Source organism: Protopterus annectens, chromosome 8.part0, assembly GCF_019279795.1.
Source record: "Protopterus annectens isolate FY-2018-M chromosome 8.part0, PAN1.0, whole genome shotgun sequence".
NCBI lineage: Eukaryota > Metazoa > Chordata > Ceratodontiformes > Protopteridae > Protopterus > Protopterus annectens.
Genome location: NC_056741.1, coordinates 1,512,739,335 through 1,512,762,684, shown reverse-complemented (window position 1 = coordinate 1,512,762,684; position 23,350 = coordinate 1,512,739,335). Strand labels below are relative to the sequence as shown.

Sequence of the window (23,350 nt, the reverse complement as noted above, 5' to 3'; positions counted from 1 at the left end):
TCTTGCTCCGTGCCCCACCCTGCCCCCACTGGTGCTAAATTTAAAGCTCTAAAAACCACACCCTTTCCACTATAACCTATCAAAGATAACCGCCTAGATCAAGCCAACCCCCCCCCCCCAACCTGCCACTAATCTTCCTAGTCTTCTTAATTTACTCCTGCTCCAAATAGAGTTCCAACATAATGCCCCAGCCAGGCACTATGTTATCCCTCAAAATGCTGCTACTATTTTCGCTGTTACCTCTGTGACTCATTCCATATCTCCTTAGCACCTATGAAAATCAGTCCTACCTAGGTTTCTACTACACAAAAATCCCAAACTAAAACTACAACAGTATCAAACAATACTGACCACTTCATAATTCCCCACATACCTGACCCCCACCAATCCTAAAAACTACCACCAGATTAGACCCAGGTATATCAGCCCCAGAAAGTACAGTTGTGTACACTTACCATAAATGTAGATGTTTGAGTCATCACACTTGAGTTATCTGCCTGCAGGTAGCCCTCAGTCAGCCCGAATACCAGAGACTTAGTATTTCTGTGTCGGGTGCTGTCACTCCAGGACTGATATCAGGTAGTCGGGGTATAAAAACAGGTAGCAGACGCCATTACATCAGTTTTTCTTGACCCAAATGTCAGGAACCCCCCAAATAGGGAGCTAAGTTATGGTGGGGAAAAGACCACCAGTAAAAAGTAAATACCAACAACAATTTCCCTGAAAGAGGTGAGTAATAGCCATAGAAAGGAGAGACAGAGAAACCAGGGGGCTGGAGGGAGGGAAACCAGGACTGCAACAGTGAATACACTCGAACATCTATAATTATGGTAAGTGTGCACAACTGTACTATGTTCTTTGTGTTTCACTGTTGCAGTCATCACACTTGGGTGGATTCCCAAAGCTGAAGAAGGGTGGAGGCAGTCAAGAAGAGATGGGACTGGCTAGTATGCCTTTCAGTACTGCTGTTGCAAAACCTGCCCTGGATTTGGAAAAGATAGGCAGGTTGTAATGCTTGATGAAGGTGTATACAGAACTCCAGGTAGCAGCTTCCAGGATGTCCCTGGTAGGGACTCCCTGAGAAATGCTGTAGAGGTAGACGCTGCCCTAGTGGAATGTGTTCCAACCCCCTGAGGGGTTGGTTTCCCATGGTGCTTGTAGCAGAAATGGATACAGTGTGCTAGCCATTTGGAAATTGTTTGAAATGGCCTTGCTCTCTGCCCCTGTTGTAAAGCTGATTATCAACTGATCAGATTTTCTAAAGGGCTTAGCCCTATCAAAGTAGAATCTGAGCTGTCTGTGCATGTCCAAGGAGTGCAGGATCCTTTCCACTTTATTTTGGGGATTAGGGAAGAAAGTAGGCAAATGGATGGATTGGTTGAGAGCCACACTGGACACCACTTTAGGCAGAAAGGTCAGTTCTGAGGGAAACCTGTCAGCATGGAAAATAATGAAGGGTTCCACAGCCATGAGTGCTTGTAGCTCAGATACTCTTCTAGCTGAAGTGATGGCCAGAAGCAGGGCTGTATTGCAAGAGAGGAATTTTAACTCTGCTGATGCTGCAGGCTCAAAGGGGGGGTGGGGATAGCATGAGCTTTTCCAGTACAAAGTTAAGGTCCCAAGAAGGGGTGGGTGCTCTCCTTGACGGCCTTAAGTTGTTTGCCCCTCTCAAGAACTGCTTGATAAGAGGGTGTGCGAAGAGAGGTGTCTCAGTGTTGAAATGAGTCGAAATGGCTGAGGCATGTATATTAATGGAGAAGGACAGGCCTTTGTGGAGTAGATCTGCTAAGTAATCCAAGATTAAAGGCAGAGAAGGCATTGCTGTGTCCTCTCCTTTAGATTGAATCTAGGATCAGAACCTTTTCCACATAGCGTAGGATTGTCTTGTACTGGGTGTTCTGACCTCGGGAATGACGTCCAGCACCTGCTTGCTTAGGGTTGCAGGAGGAGAATTCAAGGAATAAGCAGGCTGCAAGATTTAGGGTTTGCAACTGCAGATGCAAAATCTGTCCCTCCTGCTGAGAGAGCAGGGTTGGGTTCTGGTGTAGGTGCCAGGGTGGCACCGGTGACAGGTTGCGCAGGAGTGGGTACCAGTGCTGGTGTGGCCAGTCTGGGGCAATCAGAATTGTCCTTGGTTTGTCCTGTCTTACCTTGAGTAATACTCTTGAGAGAAGGGGCAGAGGGGGAAAGGCATAGATTGAGAGACTGACCCACTGAAAAGATAAGGCATCCACTTTCCAGGCCCTGCTATGAGGATTCTTGGTGCAGAATTTCCTGAGCTGGTGGTTGAAGGGGGATGCAAAGAGATCCACCTCTGGGGTCCCCCATTTCTTAATCAGAAGGTTGAAGGTGCTGGGCTCCAATTGCCACTCATGTGGGTCTAGTTGATTTCTGCTTAGGTTGTCTGCCAGTGAGTTTTGTTTGCCTGGCAGGAATTTAGCTTGCAGATGGACTTGCATGTCCAAGGCTGTGTTCCACAGGACCATGGCTAACCTGCAGAGTGGGTATGAGTGGGCCCCCCCCCCTGCTTGTGGATGTACCACATAACTGTGGTGTTGTCTGTTTTTATTAGCAGTTGTCCTGGAAGCAGTAGGGATCTGAAAGCTGTCAGGGCGTTCTGCACAGTTAGCATCTCTTTTTGGTTGATATGCAGATGAATTTGACTTGGGCTCTAGTGGCCCTGAATGCATTTGCCGTCCATGTGTGCTCCCCAGGCATAATCCGAAGTGTCTGTGGTTAGGGTCTGGGCGGCATGGGGTTGAGTAAAGGCCAGTCCCTTGTTGTGGCTGCATGCTTCTGCCCATCAAAGTAACTCTGTCCTTAGACAGGGTATGATAGGAATGACTGTTTCCAAGTCCTGAGAATGTTGGCACCAAAGACTTTTTAAGTACCATTGACGTTTCCTCATATGCAGTCTTGCATATGGAATTAGCAGTATACATGAGGCCATGAACCCAAGGGCCTGCAGTATTTTTCTTGCGGATAGCTGGGTTCTGGTGGCCACTTGTTTTAAAGTAGGCCATCAGACAGACTTGCTTCTCTGAAGTGAGGAATGCCATCTGGGATGTTGTGTCCAAGCTTGCTCCCAGGAATACAATATTTTGACTGGTACCAGTTTTGATTTCTTCTCGTTGATGGTGTACCCCAAGGAAGTGAGAAGGTTTTTCACATATGTCAGCTGCTGCAACCGCAATTCCCAACTGTCTGCTGAATCAGGCAGTCGTCCAAGTACGGGTAAATTTGGATATTTCTCTGCCTGCAGTATGCAATAGCTGGAGCCAGGCATTTTGTGAATACTCTGGGCGCAGTAGATAAGCCAAAGGGAAGTGCAGAGAACTGATAATGCATAGACCCTGCCCTGAAACGTAGACACTTCCTGCATGACTCCCTTATGGGGATGTGCAGATCGGCTTCTTTTAAGTCTAGGGTGACTAACCAGGCATCCTTGGCTAGCATAGGAAGAAGCTGTTGCAGGGTAAGCATTTTGAATTTTGGGATCACCAGGAAGGTGTTAAGAATAGAAACATCCAGGATTGGGTGCCAAGAAAGTACAGTTTTGTACCTACCATAAATGTAGATGTTAGAGTGTTAATACAGCTGCAGTCATAACAGATGGGTTATCCTGCCGTCAGGCGGGTCCTCGGTCGGCCGAATTCCAAAGTCTAGGTCCGGCGTCGGATGTCGTCGCCTCTTCCCTGACGTCAGTGCGACAGGGGTATAAAAGAACCAGCTGACGCCATTTTCTTCAGTTTTTCTTGCCCCAGATGTCAGGTGCCCCCAGAAGGAAGGCAAAACAAATTTATGTAATAATGCAATGCAATATAATCAAAAAACTGTAGTTGCAAGCAAATACACCATAAAAGAATACCCCAATCAGATTGTATGAGGAGGTGTTAGCCATTAGGCCTGTCCCAAGAGGGGAAGGAGGGAGGGAAACCTGGACTGCAGCTGTATTAGCACTCGAACATCTACATTTATGGTAGGTACAAAACTGTACTATGTTCATCGTGCATACAGCTGCAGTCATAACAGATGGGTAGAATCCCAAAGCTAAAAAAAAGGGGTGGTAGGCACTAAGTGGAACTAGGAGGAGCAAGGATGCCCTGCAAGACTGCAGTGGCAAAGCACGCTCTAGATTTGGAGTATAATGGTAGGTGATAGTGCTTGGAGAAAGTATGTACAGAACTCCAAGTGGCTGCTTCCAAAATATCTTTGGTAGGAACCCCCCTGAGGAAAGCTGCAGAGGTAGCTGTGGCCCTTGTGGAGTGAGATCTGATGCCTGTAGGTACAGTTTTACCATGAAAAGAATAACAAAAGCGTATGCAGTGGGCTATCCATTTTGAGATTGTCTGTTTGGAAATAGCCTTCCCTTGAGCACTTGTAGCATAGGACACAAAGAGTTGCTCTGATTTTCTGAATGGCTTTGTTCTGTCCAAATAATAACAAAGCGGTCTGTGAATGTCCAAGGAATGTAGTAGTCTCTCCCCTTTGTTTTGTGGATTAGGGTAAAAGGTAGGTAAGTGGATAGCCTGATACAAGGCTACCCTGGATACTACCTTTGGCATAAAGGAAGGGTTGGTTCGTAAGGAAACTCTGTCCTAATGGAAAATGATGAAAGGCTGCACAGCCATGAGGGCTTGTAGTTCCGAAACCCTGCGTGCTGAGGTGATAGCCAGAAGGAAGGTTGTTTTCCATGACAAATATTGCAGTTCTGTTGAAGCAGCTGGCTCAAATGGAGGCAGGGTCAGTTTTTCTAGAATGAAATTGAGGTCCCAAGCAGGTACTGGTTGTTTCCTTGGGGGTTTTATATTCTTAGCCCCTCTGAGGAACTGTCTTAAGAGAGGGTGAGAGAATAAAGGAGGATCAGTGTTGTACTGAGCAGAAATGGCTGAGGCATGGATTTTGATGGAGGAGAATGAAAGTCCACTGCTTAGCATCTCAGCTAGGTACTGTAATATTTGAGGTAAATTCAGTATTCCAGGATTCTGACCCTTTTTCTGATTCCAGGCACAAAACCGTTTCCATTTTGCGGAGTAGGCTTTTCTAGTAGAAGGCCTTCTGGCCTCCAAAATGACATCCTGCACCTCCTTGGAGAGTAGGGTCTGTTGTGAATTTAAGGAATCCTCCATGCGGCTAGATTGAGTGTTTTCAGCTGACTGTGAAGAGTTTTGAAGTTGTGCTGGGTCAATAGAAGAGGCATTAGAGGCAGGATCCATGGTGGGGAATGTGTCAGGCTCCTCAGGAGTGGGTACCAGTGTTGTCTTGGCCAGTCTGGAGCAATGAAAATCATCTTTGGTCTGTCTGCTCTGGCTTTTAATAGAACTTTGGGCAGCAGAGGAAGAGGTGGAAAGGCATAAACTGTCATTGTTGTCCAACTGAAACAGAGTGCATCCACTTTCCAGGCCTGTGGATGATAGGTCCTTGAGCAGAATTTTGTCAATTGGTAATTTCTGTGGGTAGCAAAGAGATCTATGTCTGGCCTTCCCCATGCTTGAATTATCTTTGTAAAAACTTGAGGATGCAACTTCCATTCGTGTGGATCTGTCATATTTCTGCTTAGGTTGTCTGCCAGCGTGTTTTCCTTGCCTGGCAGGAATTGTGCTTGAAGTTGGATTTGTAATTCCACAGCCATGTTCCGAAGACACATGGCTAGCCTGCACAGGGGATATGAATGGGTTCCTCCCTGTTTGTTTATGTACCACATCACTGTGGTGTTGTCTGTCCTTATCAATAGCTGGCCTGGATGCAGTAGGTCTTTGAAAGCCATAACAGCATTTTTTACTGCTAGCATTTCCTTTTGATTGATGTGTAGGTGCCTTTCTTTTTTGGACCATTTGCCCTGAATGCACTGATCTGTCATGTGCGCCTCCGAGGCTTCTGTTGTGATGATTTGATTTGCTTGAGGCAAGCAGAATGGGAGACCTATGTTTCTTTGGCATGCTTGAGCCCACCACAGAAATTCCTTTTGGAGGCATGGAATCAGTGGTATAATTGTTTCCAAACTGTGGCTGTGTTGAGACCATAAGTTTTTTAGGTACCATTGAAGTTTCCTCATATGCAGCTTTGCACATGGGATTAGCAGGATGCAAGATGCCATGAATCCCAGAGCCTGCAGGATTTTCCTTGCAGTCAGCCTGGTGAAGGTTGCCAGTTTTCTGAAGTATTCAGTTAGTTGCCCTTGTTTCTCTGGCGTGAGGTAGGCCATCTGGGTGTTTGTATTCAAGCTGGCACCCAGGAAAATTATTGTTTGAGAGGGTATTAGTCTTGATTTCTTTTTGTTGACTGTGTATCCCAGAGAGTTCAACAACTTTATTACAAACGCCAGGTGTTTCAGTAGTATGTGTTTGCTGTCCGCTTGGATCAGGCAGTCGTCCAAATATGGGTATATTTGTATCCCTTGAAGTCTGCAGAAGGCAATTACTGATGCCAGGCATTTCGTGAACACTCTGGGTGCAGTAGATAAGCCAAAGGGCAATGCAGAGAATTGATAATGGGTTGAACCTGCAAGAAATCTGAGGTATCTTCTGCAATCTTGTCTGATAGGGACATGCAGGTAATGCCTCCTTGAGGTCCAATGTTACCAGCCAAGACTCCTTGCCCAGCATGGGAAGAAGCTGCTGTAATGTGAGCATCTTGAATTTTGGTACGAGTAAATATGTGTTTAGGATGGATAGGTCCAAAATAGGTCTCCAATCGTTGTCCTTCCTCGGTACCAGGAATAGTCTGGAATAAAAACCTTGACCCTGTTCTTGTGCAGGTACCTCTTGAGTAGCTTTCATGTCCATGAGAGCTGAAATTTGTTTTTGTGCCTCTGCCCTTTGATTTTGTGGCAGGTTTGGCATGCCTCTCATTTTTGGAAGGGTGTGAAAGTGGAATCTGTAGCCTCTGTCTATAATGTCCAGGATCCATTTGTCTTTTGTGACAATATGCCAATTTTTCGAAAATAATGCCAGTTTTCCGCCTAAAGGTGCTGCCATTAGAGCTTTGCATGGCATGCAAAGGGGAAAGTTATTGGTTCTGCTTTCTGAATGGCTGTGATCTATCCTCTCCACCTCTTGGTGTAGGTGCTTGCCATTGTCTGCCTCTAAATGATCCTTGAGATTTGCCCTCTACCCCTTGGGCGCCTGTATCTACCTCTTTGAGGTCTGTCCGTGGCTGGAAAGGACCAATTTTTTGAAGGCCAATTTCTACTGAAACGTGGAGGTTGTACCTGTAGGAAATCTTTCACTGTTTGCATTGATTTTGCCTTTTCCTCCATTTTCTTTAATACCTCCTCAGCTTTAACACCAAACAATACATCTTTTTGAAGAGGTGCATCTAGTAATTTAGCTTTGACATGATCTGGTAAGGTTTACTCTTTGAGCCAAGCATGTCTATGTATGACTGATCCTGTAACAGCAGCTCTACATGAGGCCTCTAAAGCATCAAAACCACATTGCAAGGTATGTTTGCCCACTTGTTCTGCACTATGCAACAAATCCTGCAACTCCTTCAAGTCTGGTTGTTCAGGTTGTGACATTTTGCTTTTCAACTGAGATAAAAACTGTTGATACTTTAACATACGGAACTGACAGTTTAATGCCCTCATGGTTAAAGTGACCGAGGTGTACACCTTTTCCCCCCACCTTTCTAAAGCTGTGGAATCTCTCTCTGAAGGTAATGGATTTTTGGCAGTGGAGGCCTTAATTCCCTTGGGACCCTGTGAAATAGTTTCTGGGTCAGCCGCATGGCTTTTGTATAGGAATTGGTGTGAATCAGGAACCCGGTAATACCGGTCAGGCTTGACTGGAGCTGGAGGTAAAGAATCTGGGTTAAGGCTGGCCTCTGAATACACAGCATCTAGAATGTCTAAGACAGGAGGGATAGCCAGAGGCCTGTGCTGAGGGAGTAAGAGGAAATCCCTAAGCCTTTTCTTGGAGTCTGAGTAATCTTGGCCTTCCCAGTGGAAGTGTTCCCTCAAGGTATGCAAGGTTTCCCCAAAAGAATAGTCTCGGGGGGGAGACAGAGGGAATGGACTCCTCTGCATCAGAATCTTCAAAAGGGGAGTATGAATGTTCCTGGTCTTCAGAATGTTCTGAAGTAATGGAGGCCTGGTCCGAGGAAGGGTATTCTTCCTCTACTCTGGGCCTTTTGTCCGAGGGGGGATGAGAACCCCTGACAAGAGTAATCAAATCCTCGGCCATTTTGAGCATCTGTTTTTAGGCATGGGGCCTTGAGAGGGGCCCTGTGGAGCTTGTCTTTTAGTATGCATGGCTGCTTTAGATTTTGTGAAAGCCTTAATGGAAAAAGAAGAAGAAGGCCTGAAGACACCTTGCGAGGTGGCAGGCCTGTCTAAACTCTGAGTTTCACCGCCAAGAATGGCGTTGGTATCTGTAATCGGGGTGTGGGCCGAGGAGCCTGCGACCTCGGGCACAGAAGGCACTGCTAAGGAAGTGTCATCGGTAGTCAGGGGCTGCGTAGGCTCCTCGCTGAGAACCGGAGCACCTGTAGTCGGCTTTAGCGTGGTGTCGGTAGAAGTCGCAGACCTCGTATGTCGGTCCTTATCTTTGCATCTTTTACTCAAAACTGGAGTCTGAGTATCCGACGACATAATGTAATTAAACTTTTTGCCAAGATAGTGTTGGGCGAACTCCGCCCGACGCTTAATAGTGCGTTTGTTGAATGTAGCACAAAAACGACAGGCTGAGATGTCGTGGTCTGGGCCTAAGCAAGGAATGCAGAGGGAATGGAAATCCTTATACGGTATTTGCTTCCCGCATGAAATGCAATTATTAACTTTGTCTGACATCGGTCTGAGGCAAGAAAAGTTTCCCCAACGGGGTACTTAGCTTTCAAGAAGACTTCGGTTGAAAAATATTCGTAATCTCAGGAGCTGGCCGACCGGCACTTGCAAACTGCTTCTGCTTCGGGCACCGCGTGGCAAGAAAGACTGGGGAAAATGGCGTCGGCTGGTTCTTTTATACCCCTGTCGCACTGACGTCAGGTAAGAGGCGACGACATCCGACGGCGGACCTAGACTTTGGAATTCGGCCGACCGAGGACCCACCTGACGGCAGGATAACCCATCTGTTATGACTGCAGCTGTATGCACGATGAACATCCCTCTTTCCTGGCTACCAGGAAGAGTCTGGAGTAGAATCCTTGACCCCTTTGTTCTACTGGAACCGGCTGAATAGCTCTGATACTGAACAGAGAAAGTACCTGGCTTTGAGCCGCTGCCCACTGGTATGGAGGAAGGTCTGGAAACCCGCTTGGGGTTGGCAGTGAGTGGAAATAAAATGTGTACCCTGGGATACAATTTTGAGGATACATCGGTCCTGTGTGATAGACATCCAGTTTCTTACATGAAGGGCAAGTTTTCCTCCTAGTGGCACAAGCAATTGGGCGGGGCTGGGGAGTGGAGTAAAGAAGTCATTGTGAGTTATTTCCATAAGGAGGTGGCTTTCCGCTCCCTGTTTTAGGTGTGGGGGCACTCCACTGCTTAGATCTATGCATACCCTGAGACTGTAGTCTGGGTGGTCTGTTACCCTTGGGTCTGGTTTGAGAAGGCCTGGAGGGGGCTGGAAAGGACCAGTGTTTGGAAGGGCAATACCTACTGAACCTAGGGGGTTGCCCTTGTAAGAATTCTTTAACAGTCTGCATAGACTTAGCTTTTTCTTCCATCTTTTTGAGAACCTCTTCTGCTTTGGTGCCAAACAAACTATCCTTGTTTAGAGGAGCATCTAGTAACTTAGATTTGACATGGTCTGCTCCTTGAGCCAAGCATCTCTTCTCAGTAGAGCACCAGTGACTGCTGCCCGGCAAGATGCTTCTAGGGTGTCAAAGCCACACTGAAAGTATGCTTGCTGACCTGGCTTGCAGAGTGCATAAGCTCCTTCAAATCTTTATTTTCTGCACAGTCTGTAAAGGTTGCCACTTTTTGTTTAATAAGTTCCATAATGTGTTGCTGGTACTTCAGCATGTGAAACTGACCATTCAATGCCTTAATAGCCAGAGTTGCAGATGTATATACCTTTTTACCCCATCTGTCCAAGGCTCTGGAATCCTTGTCCGAAGGGGTGGGATTTTTGGCTGCAGTTGCCTTGATACCTTTAGGCCCCTGGGAAATGATCTCTGGGTCAGCAGTAGGATTCTTGAAAAGGAATTTATGAGTGTCAGATACTCTGTAGTACCGGTCTGGTTTCCTAGGGGCAGGAGGTAAAGTGTCAGGAGTAAGACTGGACTAAAACATCAACAACATCCACGATAGGGGGAATTGCTGAAGGCATGTGCTGAGGCAACTCTGGGAATTCTCTGAGTCTCTTTTTGGACTGAGGATAGTCTTGGCATTCCCGGTTGAAATGCTCTCTTAAGGTATGCAAGGTTTCACCAAAAAAAAAATCCTCTGGAGGGGAGGCAGAGGGAATGGATTCCTCTGCATCTGAATCCTCATAAGCAGATAAGGGCATGTCTTCATAATCAGAAACCTCAGAGCAATCGGACTCCTGGTCTGTAGAAGCTGTAGAGGACTGGTTTCTCTCTCTCTTAGCAGGGGAAGGCTGACTTCCCCTAATCAGCGTAATAAGGTCTTCAGCCATTCTGAGCATTTGTTTTTGTGGCATGAGAACAGGTGCATGCACTTTGGTCGTCGGTTTTCTAGACGTAGTGCGTACTCTGGGCCTAAGAAACTCAATAGTTTTAGATAAAAAAGTCGGTTTGAGTCAAACATTGGTTGAGCGAAGAACTGCCTCAGAAGCTGGTGCCTGCACAGTGGCTCCGGACCCATCCAAGGTAGAGACATCGGCAGGTTCCATAGTCGAAGAAGAGTCTTGCGACATACCGGACTCCGAATGGGTCTCAGCAGAGGCCTAGGAATCCAATGAAGCGGGCATCAGGGGCTGCGAAAGTGCCTCACTTCGTACCGGCAGACTGGCAACTAGCTTAACGGAAGCGTCGTCGGCAACTTTGGACCTATGCAGTCTGTCTCTGTCTTTATCCTTACGTTTTTTCAGAATATCGATAGTCGGACGGCTTACTGAAGCCATTTTGGAAAACGGATATTGAGAGTGAAAGAAAGAATTTAGCAACAAAGAGAGCCCGACGATGAACGGTTCAGGCGTTAAACAAGGCACAAAACTGACACCGAGGTACGTCGTGGTCTGGGCCTAAACAGGTGACGCAGTAAGAATGAAAATCTCTGTGAGGTATTTGCTTTCCACACGCAAGACAATTGTTAACTTTTTCTGACATCGGTTAGAGCAAGAAAAAAAGGATCCCCAACAGGGTACTTAACTCTAGAAGACTTCAGGATTATTCAATTTGTAAACAAAAATTCAGGTAGCAGCCGACCGTTTCTGCTTCGGGCTGCTCGGCAAGAAAGACTGATGTAATGGTGTCGGATGCCTGTTTTTATACCCCTGATGACCGGACGTCAGTCCTGGAGTGACAGCATCCGACGCAGAAATACTAAGTCTCCGGTATTCGGGCCAACTGAGGGCTACCTGCAGGCAGATAACCCAAGTGTGATGACTGCAACAGTGAAACACAAAGAACATTTAAACATTATCAAAAATTTATAAACAAAATTATGAAACTCATAGTTAACTTATATTACAGCCTGACAATGGATGGAGAACATCCACCCAAACCCTGGCCCATCCCCACCTGCTGATTCCAGTTCCCAAACTAATATTCTTTCTGACATAACACTGGCTAACAGGCCCCCTAATTCTCTCCTGACCTGCCAACTAAATATCAGAAGCATAAACAGTAATGTCCATAATCTGCATGCCCTCTTAGCACTTTACTCCCCCCCGATGTATTATGTCTTACGGAGGCCTGGCTGAAACCGATTACTAAAGACAATACGGTCATACCACCGGGGTACAACATACTTTGATTATATCGTACTGCTAGGAAGGGTGGTGGGGTAGCTGTACTCTATAAAAATACACTAGATGTTACTACGGTCTCCCTACAACCACCCCAGTTTAATAATGCAGAAATTCTTATTACCAAACTACGGATTAACAATAACAAATGCATAAACACTGTCTGCATTTACATTCCCCCAGGTAATAATACAAACACCCTAGAGGACATCCTCCACTGGTTATCCAGTACCTATCCCCAAGAAACTATGGTGCTTGGAGATTTTAACATTGAGTGGAACACCTGTTCCTTGGAATCTCCTACAACCCATGTCAACCTACGCAGCTCATATCCTCCCCCACCAGGATAAGCAAACCCAATAACAAAGACAATACCCTAGATTGGGTACTTATCAATGGCCACACCTATATGTACAAGTCAGGGACACTCCCAGATGACCTAAATGACCACTTACTTATGTACATTATCAAGCACAAGGTGGACAACCCCCAGCAGACCACCTTTAAAACCATCAGAAATAATAAGAACTTCAACTCCATCAATTTTCAAAATGAATTTAAAGCTTGCAATTGGTCAATTCTAAAACACCTTTGACTGGGTGATGCAGTAGCACACTTTAATCCCATATTCCTTACTAGTCTTGATTCTCACGCTCCTGCTCGCTCCATTAGAACCAAAACAAAAATTGCCCTGTGGCTCTCAAGAGACCAAATCTAAAATCATTGCTAGAAATAAGGCATGGGACAAATGGCGTGCCACAAAAGACCCACTAGATCAACTCAGATATTTCCAGGCTTGCCTGCAAAGACTTCTGGACAAAATCTGTTTAGTTGTCTGGTTTGAAAAGAGTCAAACAGACCAACATGAAGTGTTACCTACAACTGCATAAGATTCTGAAAGACCATCTCATTCAATTTCCATTCATGAGGGTCTGCCTTGGTGGTGCTCAGCTTGACTGTGACTATGTTTTGCTCAGATGGAATGTAACATGCTTGGAGGTTTAAGGAGTGCTGAAGAGCTAACTTATCAGTCATCACTGCCAGCTCGCACCTCACTGCTTGTTTATGTACCACACAACTGTGGTATTGTCTGAAATTACTTGAAGAGATCGTGGGGACCATAGGTAATGGAGACGCTTCAAGGCATGAATCACAGACATCTCCTTTAAACTGATGTTCTTAGGTCTGTCTGAAGGATTCCACAGGACTTGCACTTTTACCCCATAAGAACTGTTCCTCATGCAAATATGATGCATCTGTGGTGACAGACTGGTTTTGGGTCTGAGAAGACAAGGGGAGACCAGGGTTCATTTAAATGTGTTGACTCCAGCAATGAAGTTTCTTTTTATAAACCAAAAACTGGAATTTGATACTCCAGAGAGCGTAAATGTGGTGTCCATGTACATTTTAGATATCATTGCATCTCTCTCATAAGTAATCTGGCTAGAGGAATCAAAGTAGCCATGCACCCCAAGATCCTCATGGATTCTCTTGCAGAGTTTAGAGAAGTGCTGAACAATTACAGATAAAAATCTACCTTTTCCTGTATCAAAATAGTCTTTTGAAAAGGAGAATGTGTAAGACAACCCAAAACACACTCTTGTGAGAGTGTCACTGAAGATTTTGCCGTACTTATCTGAAAGACCTTACTGGTCAGAAAAGACATTACACCCACGACAGCGACTCTTATCATCTGGATAAAGACTCTAAATAAGGAAAGATGTCAGTGTCAGTCTGCAATATGCTATGACTTGGGCTAGACATTTTGCAAGTACCCTTGGAGCTGTAGATAGACCAAAGGGTAATGCCAACTGATAATGTGACCCAGAACAGAGAACCTTTGACATTTTCTGAAATCTATGGCTTTGCGAATATGGTAATAAGCATCTTTTAAATCTAAATTTACCAAATAATTTTTGTGAGAAATAGGGGGGGGGGGGGGACAGGTTCTGTAAGGCCAACATTTTGAACTTTGGACTTTTACATCCACACTTGGAAATAAAAGATCAAGTATTAGTCTCTGGCTGTCAAGTCATATTCTGTTTGGTTTGAGGAATATGGACTTATTTTACAAAAGGAGGTTTCTGTATCCAGTTCCATCTGTAACCCCCATGAACCACATTTAATACCTAAGAATCTGAAACAATTTTTTTCTAAAGGGGAATGCTGAGGACCAGTTTGAGAGAGAGATTTGTAGAGATGTTGGCCAGAAGGCAATGAAAAGGGTAGATAATGTTGGCACACTCATCCTGTACTGTTGGGTTGTCCCCTTTTCTGAAAGAATTCCTGCATTTTTAGTACCCTCCAGTCATCTCTTTCTTGCATTCTGTTTGGCAGAAAGAGACTAGCTTTGTCTAGTAGGCTTTTTTGGAAAGCGGGAGGTCTATAGAATTTGTATTGATGTACATGAAAGATCTTAGAAACTCCCGGAATCAAATCCCTCAACCGTATACTGCTTGAGAACCTAGGTTAGCAGAAGAGCCAAACAATGTGTCTTTGTCTAAAGCAGAATCTAAGAATTCAGATTTCACCACATCAGCAAAACCTGGTATAAAGTACCCAAGTATACCTTCTCAACAATGCAGCAGTAGCCATTGACAATGTTCATAGGTTAGTACTAGGCTAACTGCCCTTGTGAGCCATTTTTAAGCCTAGCCAATTATCGCTTGTGAGACTCAAACCCTGCATCTCGTGTTTGTAAGGCAAACACCTTAACCATTAGGCCACCCTCCCAACATGCACAATGATGCAGTCTTTAAAGCATGTTTAGATACCAGAGACAGGGTTGGAACAGCTTGGTTCAAAAAAGAACTTTCTTCTGTAGGAAGAATTGAAGCCAATTCGCTCAGAATGTCCATATGACAAAACATAAATTTCCACACACATGCCTAGTAATTCAGAAGTCTGAAGGCTAAAGTGGATGAAGAAAATTATCTTACCTATATTGTCTAGTATTGTACCTTCTTTGCCAACAGGTAAATTTGAAATGGCAACTTGGTAAAATCTATGGCAAGAAAAATTAAATTTATTAGCCTGAAGTATCCTACTAAGTCTTGTCTGCCTTTTTTTAGGGATTGATGAAGTATTAGGCTGACTACAAGCAGCATTCAACACATTCTCCATGGCTCTCAATACAGGAGGTAAGGGAGAGAAATGAGGTTTATCAATTTTAACATACCATAGTATCTTCTCAGTTATGACAGAATATGCATTTATTCCCATCAAAATGCCTCATTCATACTGGCAAAGGTCAGATTAAAGGAAAAATCCTCCACAGCAGGATAAGAATCAACATTTTCCTCAAAATCAGAGAGATAGGCTTGGAACTCTGCATTAGAAGAAGGCTCTTTCTCTGTCCAAGTCAGAATCATCACACCCAGTTTCCTCAGGAATAACTTTACAGAGGATGCTCTCCTGTAATGGCTCCTGTGTACCAGGATTTACTGCCTGCAATGTCTGCCTAGCCAATGTAAGGAACTCAGCTTTTTTTTTTTTAAATCAGTAATTACCTCTTCAGAAGAGCAACTTTTTTTAAATATAGAAGCTCCAGTAGAAGAGGACCAAATTGAAGGACAGACGTCTGGCCAGGTCTGAAGGTCTTTTGCCCCTGGTTACCCAGAAAAAATTCTCCCAGACTGTCTCAGAGATGTAGAGAAGATGTTTCTCCCATGGCCATGTAGGACACTGGAACAGCCAAATGGGATGTGAATGACCTCTGGTTCATATCAGCTGAAAGCACTATAACAGAGGAAGCAGGAGAGGTAAGTGGTCTGAGGAACAACCAATGGCCAATGCAGGTTCACTTACTGTTGGCTGAGGCATACAGACTGCAAAAGCAGCAAGGACTCCTTGGTAAGTGATTTTTCTTTCTAGGTACTTTGGGAAAAGAACCAGACATTCCTGAAGTAAGCATCCATGCTATAGCCGGGGAAGAGACTTCAGCAAAATCAGTACATGTAGCTGAAGCACGACAGTTGGTAGGTAAGTTACCATACAGTGTTCATCTGCAGCATACTTACAATCAACATTTTCCCATGTGACTATCTTAAAAATATATTAAAAGAACACTAGTTCACTGCCACTACACTTCAAACAATGATGAACAAATCGACAGAAAATTAAAACGGCAGGTAAGTTATCACGAAGTGAACATAAGCATTACATGGACACTCACATTCCACCCATTCTTATGAAGATTTCTTTTTGTCTCATAAAATTCAAAGTTTACACAAGCAGTATATCATTTCTCACAATGGTAGCCCAAATAAATAAACAGTTCTAGCTAAAAAAAAAACAAAACACTTCTGATATCATGAAATAATGCCATGTTTCTTAAAAGGAAAATACTACTTTTAGTCAAAAAGTAAAATACACATTTTTTCTTAAAAGGGTAATAATTTCTGAGTGGAGGGGTCCTGAAGAGGAATTTATCTGCCAGAAACAAAGTTCTTAGCTGATTGCTGTTGTTCCTGTGAAGCTTGAAAGAGGCTTCTTCTCAAGACAGTAAGAATGCACTAAAGAAATCTTCACCAACTGCTCATTTTGCTCTATGGGATTAGCCAAACAGCAGTTACTATGAAGAAATGATGGGGAACTAGAGTGTTTTAAAGCTGGCCATGTGTCACTTCTTAGGCAACAACCCCATATAGCCTACAGGCTACTGCAGCAGTGGGAATGATGAATATGTAAATGTATCAGATATGCCAACAGTAATATTAAGGAGGAAGATACTATGTGATATCAGAAGAGAAACATTTATTAGATTAACTGCAATTTGTGTATATTCTAATATGATAGTAAAAAAAAACAATATTTGAAGAATTAAAAAGTTTACATTGATGAATATGTCAATAATGATGGTAAGGGATTTTAACTACAATTTAAGAAAGGAAAGAGGAACATAACAGAATATTAAGGTGAGGAAAAATGTGTGGATGGCTGAAAATAGAAAAGAACAGGGAATGGACTTGCAGAAGATTTTTTTTAACTGAAATAGATATATTCAAAACATATGAAAAAAGTTAAGGTAGAAATGGAGCAGTTTTATTATCAGTGGGAGGATGGCCTAAGGGGTTGAGAGGATGGCCTAATGGTTAAGGTGTTTGCCTTACAAACACAAGATAAAGGGTTTGAATCTCACAGGGGATAAGTGGCTAGGCTTAAAATGGCTCACAAGGGCAGTTAGCCTAGTACTAATCTATGAACCTGTGAACCTATGACAGCAGTCAGAACAGGCTTGAATAGGAGAGGACAGATATAATAATGGAAGAGAAATTAATACAATGATTAAAAGCAAGAAGGATGAAATAAAAGAAGAAAAAATAATAGGAAGAACAAATGACAATGAAAATACATTGAGAAAATTGGACATTATTTGTGGTTGGTGTATAACCAAACAAAGGAATTCTTTAGAGGTGGAAAAACAGAATAAAACAAAGGGAATATTATGAAGTTATAAAAAGATGTGAAAATGTAGTGAGAAAATAAGGGAAACAAATACATAAAAAGAGAGAGAAGAAAGTTAAAGCCAATGATGTACAGACATTTTCTGAAAGAAAAAAGGGCGAAGTCTCAACCTTTTAAGGAAAGTAAAAACAAGAGAAAAAACGAAGGATGCAATATTAAATGAGAGAGGGATTATAAACTATAAGCAAGTAGAAATAATTGATGTTGTGGAAAAGTTAAAAAGTAAATGTAAGAGAAAGTTGTAGTGGAAGAAAATTTTAATGTGAAAGGAATATCTGAAAATGTTAAGGAATATCGAGAAAAGGAAATCACAGTGGAAGATTTAGAACAGTAAGAGAAGGAAGGGAGGAATCGCCACAGCACCAAGACTGGATGGACTAAGTTATGAATGCTACAAAGAAATACATGAAAATACAAACATTAAATGAATGGCTAGAGAAAGGTATAAATGAGGAGACCAGTTACATTAAGAAATACAGACTGCAAGATTGAAGATAATGCAAAAAAGGATGCATGAAGTACTGGATCAAGTTACATGGGTAAAATCTTTGTTGACAAAGGAAGATGAGCAAAATAAATGTGAATAGTAAAATAAGTGGTAGATATGATTTGGAAAGATAAAGCGCAAGTAAAATCAGTGATATGATGTAACAAAAGCATTTGAAAGGTTAGTCATTAGGGAATGTGGAAGATTTTTGAGGTTTACTGGATAGTAAAAATAGTTGTGAATACTAAAATAATGCATTATGAAAAATCCTGAGTGAATACAATGGTAAACAAATGAATGAAATTAAAAATAAATATCATGAGAGAGTTTATATAAGGATTCACACTGAGTTTGTGTCTATTTGTACTCTTATAAATGCAACGATACAAACATGCATGAGTGGAATCAGAGAAAGGAACTGTCCTATTTGTCATATGCAGATGATCCCATTACTGTGGCAAAAACAAAGGGTAGATGACTGAGATTGTTGTAAGGATTGAAAAACTGTTGAAGCTGTATACATTTAAATAAGTTGCAAAGTAATGAAATTAAGAAAAAAAATGGGATATCCTACACTAGGAAAGAAATGTGTATTAGGAGTGAAATTTAAAAGTATGAAGTATAAAAGGACAGAAGACAGAATAAAAAATGGCTTGGTGGAAAAGTTTTTACTTGTTTGTATTTTAATAAAAAGGAGTATATGTTAAATACTTGTATATTAGGAAAACTAACCAAGAAGAAACCTTGCAGTGTGGAGGATGTGACGTTTACTCCTTGAAATATGTTATGCACCTAGTTCACTAATAAAAATCAAACTGTAGAAAATGTACTACATAATAATAATAAAACAGAAAACAGTAAATAGTAGTTAGTCCACAGTTGAGTTAAAAATGGAGTATCCTTTATTGAAACACACAAACAAGCGATCCTAGTTGAGTATAATGAAAAGCATTAAAAACATTCATTATTTATATATAATCAGGTTATTTGGAGCAAGGGAGTGACTACAGGCAGTGGTTGTCTTAAGAGCAATAAAAGCATTAAACTCATTCTTTTAACCACATTCCCCCTTCCCTTTTAATACCATAGTGTAAATTGAGACTGTACTACCTTAGAACTGAAACTAAAAAGCTAGAGACAAATTAAAATATATAATACAATAATAGCTTATTAAGGCTAACTTACTAACCCAAATTTTATTAATTTAGAAACCAACTCACTAACAAAAAGACTATTTAACTAACAAAAAGATCTACCACTAGACATCTATCAGAATAATTAATAACTTATAAACTGAAACACAAAGACCGCTTTCATACCAAATAAATACTACATCAGGTCTGTGCGTAAAAAACATATAATATTAATGAACATTTGTATAAATCTACAAGTGAAAACGATTGCTTGTTTGTGTGTTTCAATAAAGGATATTCCATTTTAACTCAACTGTGAGCTACCTACTATTTGCTATTTTATTATTTTGTAGTACATATTTTACAGTTCAATTTTTATTAGTGAACTAGGTGCATAAGACATTTCAAGGAGTGAACTTCACACCTTCCACACTGCAAAGTTTTTCTTGGTTTGTTTTTGACCCAGTATAGGTTGCATACTGGGTTTTCTAAGATTTTGAGGGATACCATGGACTTTTCTAGTAGGAAAACTAGTGCACTTTGGAGGGAAGGTACATATTTCCAGCAAGAATGGAGGAAAAAAAAGTTATAAATGCTTTTAAGTTTTATTCTGGGGGTCAAGACTGAACCCAGTTAAAAGAGGGGTAATATATAATAAAAATAAGTCTGGATTCAATAAATTCTATGGTATAAATGGTTCAATGTATTTTTCTTGGGTAATAAAGAATGTAAAAGAGAGAAAAAATGATGGGGAATATGTTATATGCGAAATATGAAGTATGGAAATGTGAATGTGGGAAAGAGTGGTATACAACAAAAGATGTTAAGAAAAGAATATGAAAATTAGTTTATGTTATGAAGTTTGAAGTGGGAATGGTTATGAAGTGTGAGATTTTTTATGGAGAATTTTGTTGGATAAATCAGCAGTAAAAGGTAATGTGAAATATGAAGTAATGAAAGAAGGAACATGTGATACATGGAACGAGGAATAAACGAAACACTGTTCATTGGAATGTAAAAAATTATTTTGGAGAAAATGTAAAAATGAATATAAACGGGAAGGATTCAGAAACAAATACAATACTGTATGGACAGTATTAGAAAAAAAAAATTTGAAACTGAAAATGGAACTTTTTTGTTGTAATATAGGTATTATACAAAAAAAGATGTCATGATTATTGTATAATGAAAAGAGAAGACAAAGATGAATTAGCTGAAATAAAATGGTTGCAAAAGAAATGATGGGAGATAGTGTGAAGGGTTAAAAGGTAGAAGATATACTAAGGGAATATTGTTAAAAAAGAAAAGTTATGTACTCACCATAATGTTCCATGTGAGTTGTTCATCTCGCCTTTATTATTACAGATAGGTTCAAAGCTGATCCTTGGCTCCGAGTTGGCCTACTACAAATCTCGAGGTCTTCCAGACAGCTCGAGGCCAAGTCCCTATCCCATGATGCACCTTGAGTTACCTCAGATCTTGTTTGCTGCTTCTAATACCATTTGCCATTCTATCACTTTTTTAGGTAAAAACTATAGAAAGACAAAGCAACCATGATAAAACTAGTATCTCGGTCCTTGAAAAAACCTTGGAGGGGGGGTAGGAGGTTGGGAAGTAAGAATGAAGGCGAGATGAACAACTCACATGGAACATTATGGTGAGTACATAACTTCTTTATGTGAGGTTGTTCTATCTCGTCGTTCATTCTTACAGATGAGTAGCATCCCAAGTACCATCTTTCTCGGGTGGCTCATGGGAGTGTTTTTCAGCACAGTAGAACCAAAAGAGGCCCTGTCCCTGGAGGCCCTATCAACTCAGTAATGAGTGATAAAGGTATGAGGCTTTGAGCAAGTGGCTGCTGCACAAATATTGTCTATAGGAAGCCTAGCAGAAAAACCAGATGTGGACACGGCTCTGGTAGAATGAGCCTTGATTTTGTGTTCTAGAGGTAAATTGGCAGCTGAGTAAGTGAAAGTGATGCAATCAGATAACCATTTAGACAGTGTTTTTTTTTTGCCACTGGCATACCCTTTCCTAGAATCTGAAAAGGAAACAAAAAATTGTTTTGATCTTTTGAATTCTTTGGTTCTATCCAGGTAAAACCTGAGCGGTATGTGAACATCAAGCTTGTGCAGCATATAGTCTAAGTTGGTGTGTCCGGGGAAAAACACTGGTAAATCTATAATTTGGTTATGGTTAACTTCAGTACAAACTTTAGGTAAGAATGAAGGATTTGTTTGCAGTGAAACTGTCAGCATGAAAAACCAAATAAGGAGGTTTTATGGACAAGGCCTGTAGTTCCGATACTCTTTGGGCAGACATGATGGCTACTAAAAAGATAGTCTTACAAGACAAACATTTCAAATCACATCAGGAAACTGTCTCGAAAGTGGGAGAATAATGAGAGCATACAATTTAGGTTCCATGTGGTATAAGGGGATTTAACTGGTGGTCTGAGGTGGAAGGTCCCTTTGAGTAAGGCTTTGGATAGCTTGTGTGACATTATGTTAAATCCTTCAATACCAAGATGAAAATTAGAGATGGCGGCAAGCTTTACCCGAATTGTAGCTGCTGCCGCTCCTTTGTTGAAAAGCATAGTCAAAAATTGTAATATAGAGGAAATAGAGGCTTGGTAGGGATCAATGTTATTCTGAGAACCCCATATAGGAAATCTCCTCCATTTGCTAAGGTACAACTTCCTAGTAGAGGATTTATGAGAAGATATTAAAATATGCTGTGTTTCGTTTGATAGGTTATGAGATCTGGCTATGTTGGGAACTGCAGCAGCCAAGATGTCAATTTTAGGGACTGAAGGGAGGGATGAAGAGCCCCCGACGAATGCGTCAGAAGGTCTGGAACTAGGTCCAGACTCCAAGGCTCTTCCAACAGATGAAGTCAAAGGAAGGGAAACCAAACCTGAAGGGGTCAATGAGGGGCTATTAGAATGATGGTCCTTCCCAGGGTGCGTCCCTTGGGGAATCTCCCGGAGGGGGAATCAGGGAAAAAGTAGCTTCTGCATTTTGTGTTCATGGGGGATGCAAAAAGATCGCAGCAAGGCTGGCCCCATCTGTGGAATATTCTCTCTGCTATATCTTTTTTGAGGGACCACTCGTGAGGCAACAAAATTGTCCTGCTCAGTTTGTCTGCAATCATGTTGGATTTCCCCAGGATGTGCGTTGCTATCAGAAAGCGCTGGGTGGAAGTAGCCCACTGCCATACTCTTAGGGCCTCTCGAAAAAGGGGATAGGACTTGGTTCCTCCATGTTTGTTCAAGTACCAGACTACTGATATGTTGTCTGTCTGAATCGCAATTGTCCCCAGAGGGAGAGAGTCCTGAAAGTACTGCAATGCCAAGAGTACCACTCTAATCTCCAGGACACTGATATGCAGATGCGTCTCTTGCTCGGTCCATGTGCCTTGGGCTGTTCTTTCTTGAAAATGCCCCCCCCCCCCAACTGATCAGGGAAGCGTCAGTGGTCTGATGAAAGCTTTAAAGTGGTGTTGGTGGTGTCCAATTCTGCTCAGATAAAAACGATATGTTGCGATGGTGACAAGGCAAATTTTTCTGAGTTTATGGTAATGCCCAGTTGATTGCAAAGAGTAAGAGTGGTGTCCCTGGCTTGTATAAGCTGATGCCTAATGGTGGCGGTGAGGAGCCAATAGTCTAAGTAAGGAAACATCTGGAATCCCAAACGCCTCAAATGAGCTGTGCCACTGCCATACATTTGGTGAACACTCTGGGGGCTGTAGTGAGACTAAAGGCCAGGGTTCAAAACTGGTAATGATCGACTCACAGCCAGATGCACAGCAGATGATCCCTGGATGATCTGGCCATTTTTATATGGTAGTACGCATCCTGGAGATCTATCGAGCACATCCAATTGTCTTTCCCTAAGAAGTGAAGTATCGACTGAAGCGTGACCATCCGGAACTTCTCCTTCTTGGCAGATCTGTTTAGTCTGCTGAGGTCCAAAATAGGTCTCCAGTCCCCTGTCATTTTTGGAACTAAAAAGAATCTTGAGTAAGTTCTGGATCCTGTCTGGTCTGCTGGGACTGGTTGGATGATTTTTTCTTAGCAACGTTTGCACCTCTACTGTTGCTTGTTCCCTGTAACTGGGTGGAACGTCCGGGATTTTTGTTGTCAATGGAGGGGGGATGGCGAAGGGAATAGAATATCTTCTGGAAACTATACTTTGTACCCATTTGTTATTTTGAGCCAAGTGTCTGGACACAAAGCTAAGCGACCCCCGACTGCCTCCAGAGTAGGAAGCCAGGCCTCCTTTCAGGAGCGCTGGTAGAGGTTCCCAAAGAACTGGTCTCTGTCGCCCTGGTCTCTGTCACCCTGGTTTTGAGGACCCCCTTTGCCATGAGGCGGCATCTTCCATTATTGCCCC

General features: G+C 42.4%; 1 protein-coding gene across 1 annotated transcript in view; it reads right to left on the bottom strand.

The window, feature by feature from the left end:
* The window catches only part of ARHGAP32 (Rho GTPase activating protein 32), a 3,207,216-nt gene that overhangs the window by 497,288 nt on the left and 2,686,578 nt on the right, over window positions 1-23,350 (bottom strand). The gene's annotated exons all lie outside the window — the stretch shown is intronic.